Source organism: Herpailurus yagouaroundi, unplaced genomic scaffold (genome assembly GCF_014898765.1).
Source record: "Herpailurus yagouaroundi ecotype Mexico unplaced genomic scaffold, PumYag 140, whole genome shotgun sequence".
Lineage (NCBI taxonomy): Eukaryota > Metazoa > Chordata > Mammalia > Carnivora > Felidae > Herpailurus > Herpailurus yagouaroundi.
In genome coordinates, this window is record NW_024412395.1 from 17767266 (window position 1) to 17780181 (window position 12916).

Here is a 12916-nt window from a genome sequence, read left to right on the forward strand (position 1 = left end):
TGCGGCTCCGGCGGCAGCCGCGGCGGCCCCGGGCGCGATCCAACCCAGGTAGCCGCGCCGCAGGCTCGGGGCGCCGCGACCCCGTGCCCCGCCGTGTCGTGGGCCCCGCGGGGACCGCGGCTGGCGGGAGCTCCCTGCTGCTACTGCTGCTGCTCAACAAGGAGGTGAGAGCTACTGGGTCGGGGAGATCGCGTCGGGCTTGCCATCCCCGCGGAGAGATGCACGCAGAGGGGACCACGGAGGGCGCGGGGAGCTGAGCGCGGGCGGCGAGAGCCTGCACCGAGGGCGGCGCGGCCAGGGGCTTCCGCCCGCCTCCTGCGTGGGTGCCCTGGCTGCAGCCGCTCTGCGGGACCCGGGAGTGCAGCGGGGGACGCGCCTTGAGGCGCCCACCTGCCCGGGGCAGCCCTCCCCAGGGGAGACAGGAGGCCCCCCAGGGCCCTTTGGGAAAAGGACTGACCAGAGGAGGCTTTGGTGGCGCGGACCGGAGGCGAGCTGCCGGGGATGGCAGATGGGCGCTCGGACCTCGGAGGAGGCTGGTGGGGTCGCGCTGCGGGTGTGGGCCGAGCTGGGGTCCCCGGGACCCGGGCGCACAGGGCGGGCTCCGCCACCGGCCAGGGGAGAGGAAGAAGGGAGGTTGGCCCCAGGCCCAGAAGAGAAGGGATGCGGCGGCCGGAGCTCCTCCGGGCTGGGGGACCAAGGAAGCCCGAGGAAACCCCCACCCCTAGGGCCGGCCGCCGGCCCCGCGATCCCACCCGCGCGCTCCGCCAGGCTGCCTGGCCGAAGAGGCTGCGGGGAGCGCAGAGCCCACACCCGCGCACACACTCCCCGAGAGCATGCTCAGTGCGGCCCTGGGAACTTCCTGCCGAGTCGCGAGCCGCCCCGGCCCCCTCCGGGTCGGCTGCGAGCTAAGTTGGGGGAGACGGAGCGCGTGGGTGGGGGGCGCGGCGCCCGCCTGTAGCCCTTTGGTGCCCCTGGCCCCTGCCTAGCCTTTGCTCAGCTCCCGACGCTACTCGCGCCGACCGCCCCCGCGGCTGGGAACGGGGGTGTGGATGTCATCCCTCTCTCTCGAGGCCAGGTCCGAGGCTGGGAGGCCAGAGGCCTGGCGGTGCGGTCGGACCCGCTCTCTATGCACTCGCTGAGCGCGCGGACCTCGCGCAGGGAGCAGACTGGGTGGAAGGGGGTGTGTGAGCCGGGGACGTTCGCGCACACACTTGCTGTCACACACAAAGCCGTGGTTTCGTAGCTACCGCGCGCAAGAGGGAAGAGGTGGCGCTTGCATTGTCCAGCCGCGTTGCGAGCGCCAGCGGGGTGCTCTGAGGGAACCAGGCGATGCTTGAGGTTCTCAGATGCCGGGGTCGGGGTCTAGAGCCCGGTGCTCCTGGTTCTGACTGCCAAGCCCGGAGCAGGGGAGGGCACAGTTTGTTTGCACCTGGCTGTGGCCGCCCGTTTAGGGAAGGTTGGGCATTTATGGAGCTGTGAAGTTGGGGAGGGGAAGGCTAAGGTTTGTACCGGGCTCGGTGGGATGGCCCGGTGCACCTGGAAACACAGTTCAGAATCGAGCATGAGCGGCAGGATCTCATTGTAAAGAGAGGCAAGTGGGGGGCTGGTGCCCCTGCCTGTGTTCATTATCAGGACCTGAGCAACTTGGCTGGGTTTTACTCCTCGAGCACCCCCTCCCCACCCACCACCATGTTAGCTACTGCATCACCCTTATCCTGATCCTTGATGCAGGATCAGACCTGCCTTGTTTTGATTCAAGAAATCAAAAACAGTTTTTCGCGATGGGCAAGCCCATCACAGATCTGACTTAATAAATGAGTTTTCACCACCACCCCCACTTCCTGCTTTCCTACAAATTCTTGTTCTTGTTCTTGTTCAGGGCTGAGGTAAGCAACCTTAACTTTGTCAGGATTAGAGTGACGCTCCATTTTCTAGAGGCCTTTTTAGTTTTCTCCAGTTACCAACTCAGTGTAGTCGGAGTGAAGTGGAGAGGTTCTGAAAAAGGCCATGATAGAGGAGGGTGAAGAGGGTGACCCTTCTGCCCCTTCTAGGTGCTGCGAAAAGAGGAGAAGCGAGTGCCTCTGCCTGACACCCACACTCTGGCAGAGCTGGGTGCTGGCTTTTCCTTTGGTCTCCACCTTTGTTCCAGCTTGCCTGGGTTTGGGACACTTGTGACCAGAATCACTAGGAGAAAGGAGTCTGCAGGCTTGGGTTGGGGCTTTGGGGGTTTGCACCTACAGGAGCAGTTGCCGGCTGGTGTTAAGGTGGACTGTGATGGCGGGAGACTGGGGGCTCAGACTCTGCCCATATCTGTCAGTGGCATCTGGGTGCTCCAGACGTGCTGCAAAGCAGCCCACGGGCTTTGTGATCCCAGCAGTGTACATTTCAAGCACTTTGTGTTCCATGTGTGAATAGAGCAGACATATACACTCACACGTATGTATGTATGTGTACATTCTCATAAAGAAGTATGTGCCTATGCAATGTTCTTCAGTAGCATCTTGGAGCTGGAAGGGACCTCATTTCAGGAGAGCACAGGAATTCAAATTTTCTCCCTTCCCATTCAGTTTCTCAGTTTAAAAATAACTAAGCCAGCCTTCTGCCCAGCTGGCCTCCAAAAGCATTGAAATGCTAGTCCCCCTGTGATTCTAGCCCAAGGGGAGGCCTTTGGTTCCTCCCTTAGAAGTGTGGCTCCTCAGGGTCCATTGTAGATGTCCCTCACTTAACACCACCTTTCCAAATGCTCCATGTGGCTTGGGATCTAAGTCATTGCAGAGTTACCCTCAGGTTGATTTTGGCAGGGGACAGACAGTGACCGGTATGTGCAGCAGAGATGTCCAGAAAACTGCATAGAGCGGTCATCATAAGACTTGGGTTGGGAGGTTCATGTCCTCTCTCACACTTGTGATCATCCAGGTGGGTAGTTGCCCTGCTCCTTGCCAAGAGATGTAAAAAGTAGTGGGTACTCATTTTATTCCGTCCTCCTTGTGTCTTTCGGCCTTCTGGGCCCAGAAAGGAGGGGTGGTGGGGGGGGTGGCTTTCTTTGTTGATATTATTGTAGTAAATATCAGGAAAGCATATACTGCCAGGAGCTTTGTCTCAGAGGGTTTATTGTGATGAGTGTCAAAGTTTGAGAAAGGGTCCTTGTGTCAGGTGATCAGTTAATTGATAGTTTTGGCTGAAGGAAGATGTATGTGTTCCAGAATCCAGGTACTTTTTAAAAAATAAAGGGAATAATTTTATATTGGGGGAGGATGCCATTGTGGGTGAGAGTTGAGAGGTTTGGGTCACAAATAAATCTGGTACTTGTCAATGCAAGTTTTACTAGGCTGCCTTGAAAGTTCTCAAGTGCTTTGAAGTACAGAGTCACTCCTAATAACCAGAAGATAATTGTACTTTCTAATTTGTTTGAAATTGAGTAAAGATCTCCCGACCCTTGTTAAAGTTTCTTTCTTTAAAGATTTTTTTAAATGCTTTTTTTTTTTTTTGAGAGAGAAAGAGAGAGAGGGAGAGAACTAGTGGGGGTAGGGCAGAGAGAGAGGGAGACACAGAATCCAAAGCAGACTCCAGGCTCTGAATAGTCAGCACAGAGCCCAACATGGGGCTTGAACTCACGAGCCGTGAGATCATGACCTGAGCCAAAGTCGGACACTTAACTGACTGAGCCCCCCGGTGCCCCTTAGAGTTTCTAATCTAAATCTTGTCTCTGTGGTATCTTGCATCTTGTGTCAACATCAAAAGTCTGAGCATGGCGTGACCTCTGCCAGCTGCAGGTGTGTTCATTGAGTGTTTATATGGCAGCTGCCATGAGCCATGCCCTGTGCCGGTGCTGAGTATAAAGACGTCCTTCTTCAAAATTACCTTCTCACTTTTAATTTATCTGACCTTCTCTTTCAGTGTGTTAATGCAAACTAATAGCTCTTGGAAGGTCGCCAAGTTGGGTCCCAGGAGCCTTAGTGCTTTTAACCATGTTCTCTGTTGGCTGGAAGCATGGGGACTTGAGCTGTGTTTGCCCACTTGGGCTGTGTTATTTATTCTTTCATTGCTTAAATTCATGTTTCCCTGACTTTGTCGCATCTGGAAAGCTGTATGTGTGCAGGAGAGGGGTTGGAAGAATCACTTTATTTCTTCAAAATCCCGGAGCTGTCTTGTCTGAACACATAACTTTCTGCAAAGAGAACAGGAGCCTTTCTGTTGGGGCCGTTTGTCAGGTCTGAAAAATCTGGACAGGCCATGGGGATCAGCTTTCATGACTGGGTTTGGTGGGGTTTTCCCTGTAAACCGCCCCCACCCTGCGATGCTTGTGTTAAGGCCTGCTGGACCTTGGCCCCAGCTGGGGAGGTTATATATGATGGCTAAGGAGTATTTCTCAACCCTGTTGGCTATGGCATGAATTTAGGAGTGAGGTGTATCTAAGTACTTTATTACTTGCAGGAGTTAAATACTGGTGTTTGCATTTGATTCACTTTTTACCCCTAGAATAGAATAACAGCGTCACTTTTGCATCCCTCTGTGATTTTTGTGGCTGGCCCTGGAGGGAACGTGTGCCACCCACCCACTCCTGTCTAAGCTGCAGTCCTTAGTGTTGTAGTTCTGAGCACAGACGGCTTCTAAGTCCTGTCATGCTGGTGAGATGCTTTTCATAAGTATCCTACACAGAACAGTCTTCCACTATAATAGTTTTGGAAGTATAATAGTCTTTCATGTCTCAGTCCACCCATGGAAGTGTGTTGAGTTGGTGATCATCACAGATATTATGTGTCTTAGTGGAGAAGTGTCAAGAAGAGGTGAGCAAGAAAATAGAGATGGGATGAAAAAAATTACCTTCTGTAATTGACATGGTTGCAAATGTTTCTTTTGTATTTCCTTTACTCTTTGCTACGACAGTAAGGTGGATACTATTGTTATTCCCATTTTATATATTGGGAGACTGAGACCTTTGCAAGGTCGTGAAACCTGGCCCAGGTCACGTACAGCTGGCAAGTGGCTGGGCCAGGATTCGAACCCAGGTGGTCTAGGTCCGGAGTCCATATTAGCTGCACTATGCTTAGTTAAGGCTAGCAAGCTCACCCTGTTCCATCCAGCCCTTACTTTCCAACCAAAGCCAAGAGGAAGCTTAGACACTCAGGGGTTGAAAAGCAGCTCAGGGAGATCCCTCCTGATTCCTTCTCTTTCTAGCTGAGGGCATAGAGGTGCAGAGGGAGAAGGGCTTATCAGCCAGTGGGCAGTAGTGACAAAGCTGGGTTTCACTTCTGACCCTTGGTCTATAGGAGCAATTGATAACAACTGATAACAGATGTGTACCTGCTTTGTCTTCAGAAATGATTCAGGAAGCAAATGTGATAGTTTGTCATTTGACATCTGTCTCTCCCACTCCTAGAACCCTGTGTAGGCACACATCCGACTTCACCTTGGAATCTGGTGGGGAGCGGTGGTATGTCCACATCTTTTTACCATCCCCATGTGGGAGAATCTGAGCAACTTATATTATACCTTTAAGTGAGGTGTTCCCTTCTGAATGTTAAGTTTGACATTTTAAGATTACAGTCTGGAATCGATTTTACATTTCACTCTTAAATTCTCTCTCTCTCCTTTTCTGTGTGTGTGTGTGTGTGTGTGTGTGTGTGTGTCTGTCTGTCTGTCTGTCTGTCTGTTTGTTTCTCTCTGTCTATGTGTGTCTCAGGGCTTCTGGCCCCACTCAGCATTGATTTCCATTCTATAGGAGCATGGGGTAGGCAAGGGGTGACCTGGCAGAGGCCTCAGGGCTTCTAATAAAGGGCCCATGAGGACAATCCCACAGTGTCTGTGGATTCCTGGAAGGATTGCTGAGGCCCTGAAGAATATTCCTCTGACCACTGGAATTACCATACTTGGTGGAATCTTCCAGTTGGACACAACAGCAAGCACCATTTCCTTTCATTTTATTCCTTGCATATGACTAGCATTGCATTGGGCATCCCGGGGCTCCTGCCTGTTCCAGATTCTGAGTGTTTCCGATTAATAAGTAGTCCCTAGGTGCTCAAGGAGTTTGAAGTCTAGGCCTGGTCAGGGCCACACAGAAGAGTTAAGTTCAGTTAGGAGGCAGTATGCAAATGAAGAACACATTAAGTCAGCCCTTGTGACCACTTTGGGCCTCAGTTCTTCTGTGGAAAAGTAAGAGGGGATTGAATGAGCTCCAAAGTTCTGTTCAGTCCTAACGTTGTATAATCCCATACATATGGCAAAGGAGGTGTGGCATGAAGAAAGAAAATTCCCTTACTGAATAAAAAAAGATTGAGGAAAACTCAAGTTGTTTTTGCTTTTGCTGGTAGACTCCCTGTAGTAGACAGTTGAAATGCTTACCTAAGAGGAACCAACCCTCTATTATCACTATTCTTCTGGGATGTTTATTTTTGTATATTTAGAAATAAAAAGCCTTGGTCCTTACTACTCCGCCTAGAAATAACCTGTTTTCCCTAGTGAAGCTGTTTTTTCCTTTGGGAACTTGAGATTCAAAGAGCAGAAGATGACCAGGCTCGCGGAGTTCTGTGGTTATGTGGCACAGTGCCCTGGGGAACGAGGCTAAGGATTTACCCTGCCGCAAGCTGGGCCAAATTCTGTGTACATACGTTCATTACAGCTTCCCCACCAAACAACTACATTAAAAGAACAGGAAGTTTGATATCAATCTCCTTGTAGGTCCTTTTTTTTTTTTTAACCATCTGTTATTTTCACTTCCGATTTTTTTAATTTACTAGTGCGCCTGCCAGTGAGTTTTCTACATGACCGACTCTTTCTCTTATGCATGTTTTTTTAGGAGAGCTCCACCTCTGCCTCATGCTAAGTAGGATCTTTCTGTGTTCCTTTGGTGCATTTCTTGATATTTCTTTCCTATTTCTGTGCGATTTCTCTCACCCCCTCTCCTGTAATTTTTCAGAGCCACTGGGGTTAGAGGCAGAACTAAGTGGGGATTTGGAGGGGAAGGGCCTCCCAAGGGGACATTATGTGGGTGATCTTTCACTAGCCATCATTTAGGACATACAGATGTAATTCTCTTAGGTGAATGTTACCATTTTTCTTCTATAGTTTCACCATTCCTTTTTTGTTTCTTATTTGCTTTTCTGAGGTCCAATAAGCTTCAGAAAGGGAAAGTTGTTTCCTAGGTTGGCTAAAAAAAAACAATGCATCTAGCCCCAAGGACTTCTCAGAAAGGAGTACAGAGCTCTAGAAGGCACCCTCCCACAAGGCCTGTGCGCCTGGCCGCTCACATAATCAGCTGGGCATCCTGGCATCCTGGGTAAACTTCTACCGTGACAGGCGGGCCTGTCTGCAGTTAGCCGGCTGTCTCCATGCAGGTCAGTTCAACGTTCTGTGATTCTGGTTCTTCATGTGTCATACGAGGCATCTCTTAGCTTCTCCTACATACGTGGGATTCTTCTAGTATGCCTTCTTGGCTGGGCTCAGCATGCTTATCAAACCCTTCTTTCCTTAATCTGTCTTTAATATTCTAGGTGTTTTCCTAGTTTTGAGGGCCTCTTTGGTTGTGCTTGTTTACAGTTCTGTTGTTTAAATCAATCAGAGGACTTCTTGTGGACATTTTCTCCATCGTGAGAGCACAATTCTTGGGCTCATGAAACCCAACAAACTGGTACTACTGTGTGAAACTGTGTGTGTATTCATGTCTACGCTGTTAGCACTCTTTGCCTCATTGTTCTGTTATCTACAACAAGAAGTAGGAGTGGTCAGATTGGAGCTGCAGATCTGGAGTAGCCCTCAGTTAAAAGAAGTCTCCAGAAAGTTGGTGTGGAAGGATTTTGTTAATACTGTTGTTCTCCTAGCACAGGCTTATCAGATGTAGCTAGGATGTCTTTGGAGATTGTATGGCTAATGATTTTATTACACTCTCCTATAGACTGCAGTAAAGTGTTTTCCATGATAATGAGTTGCTTATTCTATCATAGTGCCTTTTCTCTAATTGCCCCTAAAACAGAATCAGATACAGCTTTCCATTTTTGATGCCGTGCCTGGTTAGTGTTCTCCGAGTTCCGGTTTCTTCCTCCCACTCCAGTGACTTTGAGAGAGACTTTTCTGTTTCCTCATCGTCAGCCTTTAGTATGAAGATTATAAGATTATGCAATCTTTCTATATATAACCACAAATTTAGTGGCTTAAAGCCACACAAATTTATTGTTTTATATTTCAGTAGGTCAGAGAGACAACACAGGCCCCTTCGGCTAAGACCAAGTGTCCACTTCTCCTAGAAAGTCTAGGGAAGAATCCACTTCCTTGCCTCTTTCAGCTTCTAGAGGCCACCCACATTTGTAGGCTTGTGCCCCCTTCCTCCGCGGTCAGAACCAGTGATGCTGAGCTGAGTCCTTGTTCCTCTGCCATCAACCTGGCTCTCTGATGATAGCTGGGAAAGGTTCTCTGATATTAAGGATCTATGTGATTAGATTGGGCCCTCCCGGATAATCCAGGATAATCTCATCTCAAGGTCCTTAAGGTAATCCTGTGTGTCCTGTAAAGTAGTGTGTTCACAGGTTCCAGGGATTAGGATGTGAACATCTCTGGGGCGGTTTTTCTGCCTCCCACAGTGCTCTAAACTCTTTGTAAAGAATTGTTTTTTGTTTGTTTGTTTGTTTGTTTTACTGTTTATGTAGATCTCCTTCTTTCTGTTGAGGAACTTTACTGTCATAGGAAATTTAGGCAAGTTCCCCTCATCTTTTTGAATATATTAAAGTCAGCTATTAGCTGGGGCGCCTGGGTGGCGCAGTCGGTTGAGTGTCCGACTTCAGCCAGGTCACGATCTCGTGGTCCGGGAGTTCGAGCCCCGAGTTGTTGGGCTCTGGGCTGATGGCTCGGAGCCTGGAGCTTGTTTCCGATTCTGTGTCTCCCTCTCTCTCTGCCCCTCCCCTGTTCATGCTCTGTCTCTCTCTGTCCCAAAAATAAATAAACGTTGAAAAAAAAAATTAAAAAAAAAAGAAAAAAGTCAGCTATTTGCAAAACACTGTATTTAGGATTTGAGTCCTGCTTTGGTTGGACATTGAGCTATGCACATTTATGTGTCCAGCCTTGTGTAATTATCACCAGTCCTACTTCTGTGAGGAAACTGAGGTACTAAGGAAACTTGCCCAGGGTCATGAAGCCAGAATGCAAAAGTGGATCTCATTGATTGTGAAGTCTGTGTTCTTTTCACTCTGTCTTTCTGCCTCAGAAGTGATAATGGAAAAACAAAATGAGAAATGGTAAGGGAAATGTAAAATAATGTCAAATTTCTCTGCTTCTGCCAACATGATAACAGACAATAAATATTGCCTGTGGTAGATTAATTGCACTGATGGCCCCAGTTAATGGCCTCCCTGTCTCTACACTTTTTGCCTTATAACTCTATAGTCCCCTTTTCTTCCCTCCCCCACCACAGGGATTGGCCATGTGATGCTTTGGCTAGTGGGATGTTAGCAAATATCCTTTGAACAGAGTTTAAAAGAGCCTGCATGTTTCTGATTGCCTTTTACACAGCTGGACTTGCTCTCTTAGATCCCTGCCACCACCTGGCAAACATGCCTAGGCTAGCCTAATGGAGAGTTCTGAGAGACACACAGGATGAGCCAAACTGTGTCAGCAGAGGCCATCCTAGACCAGCCAGCCTCCAGCTGAACTGTTGGGTGCTTAGAGTCTCCTGAACATGCTTTGGCAAGGTCAGGTGAATCTGTCCTAGATCACCAGAACCATTCAGCTGACCTGTAGAGCTGTAGAAATATTCGATGATTGTTGTTTCAAGCCACTGAGTTCTAGGGAGCTTTGTTACACAGCAACTGCTAACTGATACACCCCTCATCTCAGATGTTTGAATAGCATAAGAAGTATTTTTAATGTCTGTTTGAATATCATTTTGGACTACTCATAACTAATTAATATTTTTATTTTTTAATGTTTATTTGGGGGGGAGGGGCAGAGAAAGAGGGAGACACAGAATTTGAAGCAGGTTCCAGGATTTGAGCTGCCCGGCCCAAGAGCCCGATGTGAGGCTTGAACTCACGGACTGCGAGATCATGACCTGAGCTGAAGTGTGAAGCTTAACCGACTGAGCCACCCAGGCACCCCTAATTAATATTCTTGTAACACATTTAATACATTTTAAAATATTCTTTTAAGGTTATAGTTTAGGCTGGAGAACTTGCCCATTGTATCTACCCTTTTTCTTTTTTTCTTTTCTTTTTTCTTTTCTTTTTCTTTCTTTCCCTTCCTTCCTTCCTTCCTTCCTTCCTTTCCTTCCTTCCTTCCTTCCTTCCTTCCTTCCTTCTTTCTTTCTTTCTTTCTTTCTTTCTTTCTTTCTTTCTTTCTTTCTTTCTTTCTTTCTTTCTTTCCTCACCTGAATGTCCTTTAAATTCTTATCAGTTTAAGTCCAAAGCAGACTTGCTTTTCCTCTTCAAAGTATTTGTTATTTCTAGTACAGTGGGTTTGACCCCAACCTACAGTAATAAACACATATTAACTCTTAACTCACATATACATGTATATAACAGTAGAAAGAGTTTCAAAAAACAGTAGCTACTCCCCTGCCACTGATGTCCTCAGATGTTTTCTATTCCAGGGGGGCCTGGTGTCTTGATTTTGGCTTAGATTATGATATCACAGTTTGTGGGTTTGAGTCCTGTTATCAGGCTGTGAACTGACAGCACAGAGACTGCTTGGGATTCTCTCTCTCTCCTTCATTCTCTGCCCCTCCTGCACTGTCTGTCTCTCTCTCTCTCAAAATAAATAAATAAACTTAAAAAAGATCCATTCCATTCCATTCCATTCCATTCCATTCCATTCCATTCACTTAAAAAGTTCTGGTCAGGAGACAGCACTATGGCCTGCTGCTTATTTTGTAAATAAAGTTTTATTAGAACACAGCTACTCCTATTTGTTCATGTATTTTTTGTTGCTGCTTTCAAGCTCCAATGGCAGAGTTGAGTAATTGTGACAGAGATCATCTGGCCTGCACAGCCTAAAGTATTTACTACCTGGCTCTTGAAGAAAATGTTTTCTGACCCTTGCACTGAATTGATTTCATAACCCATCAGTTAGTTGCAAACCTCCATTTAGAAGACACTGTTCAGGTGACCTTTAGCTCTCCTGATACTCTTCTGCAGGTTACACTAAACAAATCTGGCACATGTGAAAACTACTTCTTTTCCTGGGTCATACTCAGACTTTGTTTTCTATTAACTTAGATTCAACAATTAAGTTTTTGTGATTTAACATTATACCCGACTGGGTTATATAGGAAACTTTTTAACCATTTCTAAAATGTTTCATTTATGGGGCGCCTGGGTGGCTCAGTCGGTTGAACGCGTTTGACTTCTGCTTGGGTCATGATCTCGCGCTCTGTGAGTTCAAGCCCCGCGTCGAGCTCTGTGCTGATGGCTCAGAGCCCGGAGCCTGCTTCGGATGCTGTTTCCCCCTCTCTCTCTCCCCTCCCCTGCTCGAGCTCTCTCTCTCTCTCTCTCTCTCTCTCTCTCTCTCTCTCCCTCTCTCTCTCTCAAAAATAAATAAACATTAGAAATTTTAAATAAATAAATAAATAAATAAAATGTTTCATTTTAAGAAATATTATCCACCCCCTACCCCCTTTTCAAATGTAAATGAGGCTTTCTTGTGGAAACTAGCTGGAATTAAAATGGACACAAATTCCATTCAAGTGCTAGTTATTTATTCATTAGATTGCAGCAGTGCTTTTTTTTGTAATATAATGGAGTCCATTAGTGGAAGAGGTAGAGAAACAGTGATCCTGGCCTCTTTCACCACACCTTTCTGGCAACTGGTCCTTATTGCCACATTTCTGAATTAGGGTGCTATTATTCCTGAGCATAATACAATTTAAACACATTAAATCATGGACTTTTGGGGTTGGAAACACTTTGGGGAAAAAAGTGTTTTTTCATTCAGACCCCCCCATTGGGCCCTTAAAGGCCAAATTTTTCTCACACTTAAATTTTCCAACTCTGTCAAGGAAGGACAAAAGTGTTATTTATGTTGTAGAGCTAACGTGATTGATGAGAAGGAGCTGAGGCAGGAAGGGTTTCAGAATGATCTGGATATATCTTTCTAGAATCTGAAATGCCAGGTGAAGAATGGTCGGTCACTGGCTCACTTATTTATTGGCAGTAAAAAAGAAATCAAAACAAATGAGCTTCAACTATAGCATGGAGAGTTTACGTAAAATCTGAGAAATGTCCCCCAAATGAGGTAGCTTCTTTGACATTAGAATAGATTCTCCTGAGAATTTTTTTTTTAATTTTTAATATTTATGTTTGGAAGAGACAGAACACATGGGAGAGCACAGGAGACACAGAATCCAAAGCCGGCTCCAGGCTCCAGGCTCCAAGCTGTCAGCACAGAGCTGGACACGGGGCTCACACTCACAAACCTTGAGATCACGTCCTGAGCCGAAGTCAGATGCTTAACAGACTGAGCCACCCAGGCGCCCCTCTCCTGAGTATTTTTGATCCTAGCTGCCTCCCTTAGTTCAGGTGGGTGGTTGGACAGTTGTTACTAGTAAGACCTTTCTGGCAACAGAAACCTGATGGAGCTTGCTTCAATAAAAGTGGAGAATTCACATTAGGGCTCCAGGAGCAGGAGGCCACAGTCCATCTTAATTCTCCCCCTGCCTTGTGTTTTTTTGTTTTGTTTTGTTTTGTTTTTGTCCCAAGGACAGGACTCTTGGTAATAGCATTCATTAGCTACAGGGGAAGCCACCCAGCAAGACTAATCATTCCCTTGTAACACAAATTCCAGTTTCCTGGGCAGTATCTCTTCAGTGGCCCAGCTTGACATCACCCAGAAGTGGCCAGAACTGGAAATTGCACTGTGGATTTGGGCTAGCTCCAGGGAGTCTTATGGGGGGCTTTTTGGAAATTTCTGGGGGTAGTTTTGGTTGTTAATGATTGAG

At 47.3% G+C, this 12916-nt stretch overlaps 1 protein-coding gene across 4 annotated transcripts in view; it reads left to right on the forward strand.

The window, feature by feature from the left end:
• MGAT5 (alpha-1,6-mannosylglycoprotein 6-beta-N-acetylglucosaminyltransferase) overlaps positions 1-12916 on the forward strand; it is a 338680-nt gene that overhangs the window by 626 nt on the left and 325138 nt on the right. For 2 of the 4 annotated variants that reach the window (XM_040474901.1, XM_040474903.1), the window contains exon 1: positions 19-164. The exons of 1 other annotated variant lie outside the window; for it this stretch is intronic. The gene's annotated coding sequence lies outside the window, so the exon portion shown is untranslated. Of the gene's footprint in view, positions 1-18; positions 165-12916 lie in introns of those variants that run through there. One more of the 4 variants, XM_040474904.1, reaches the window with a different exon arrangement.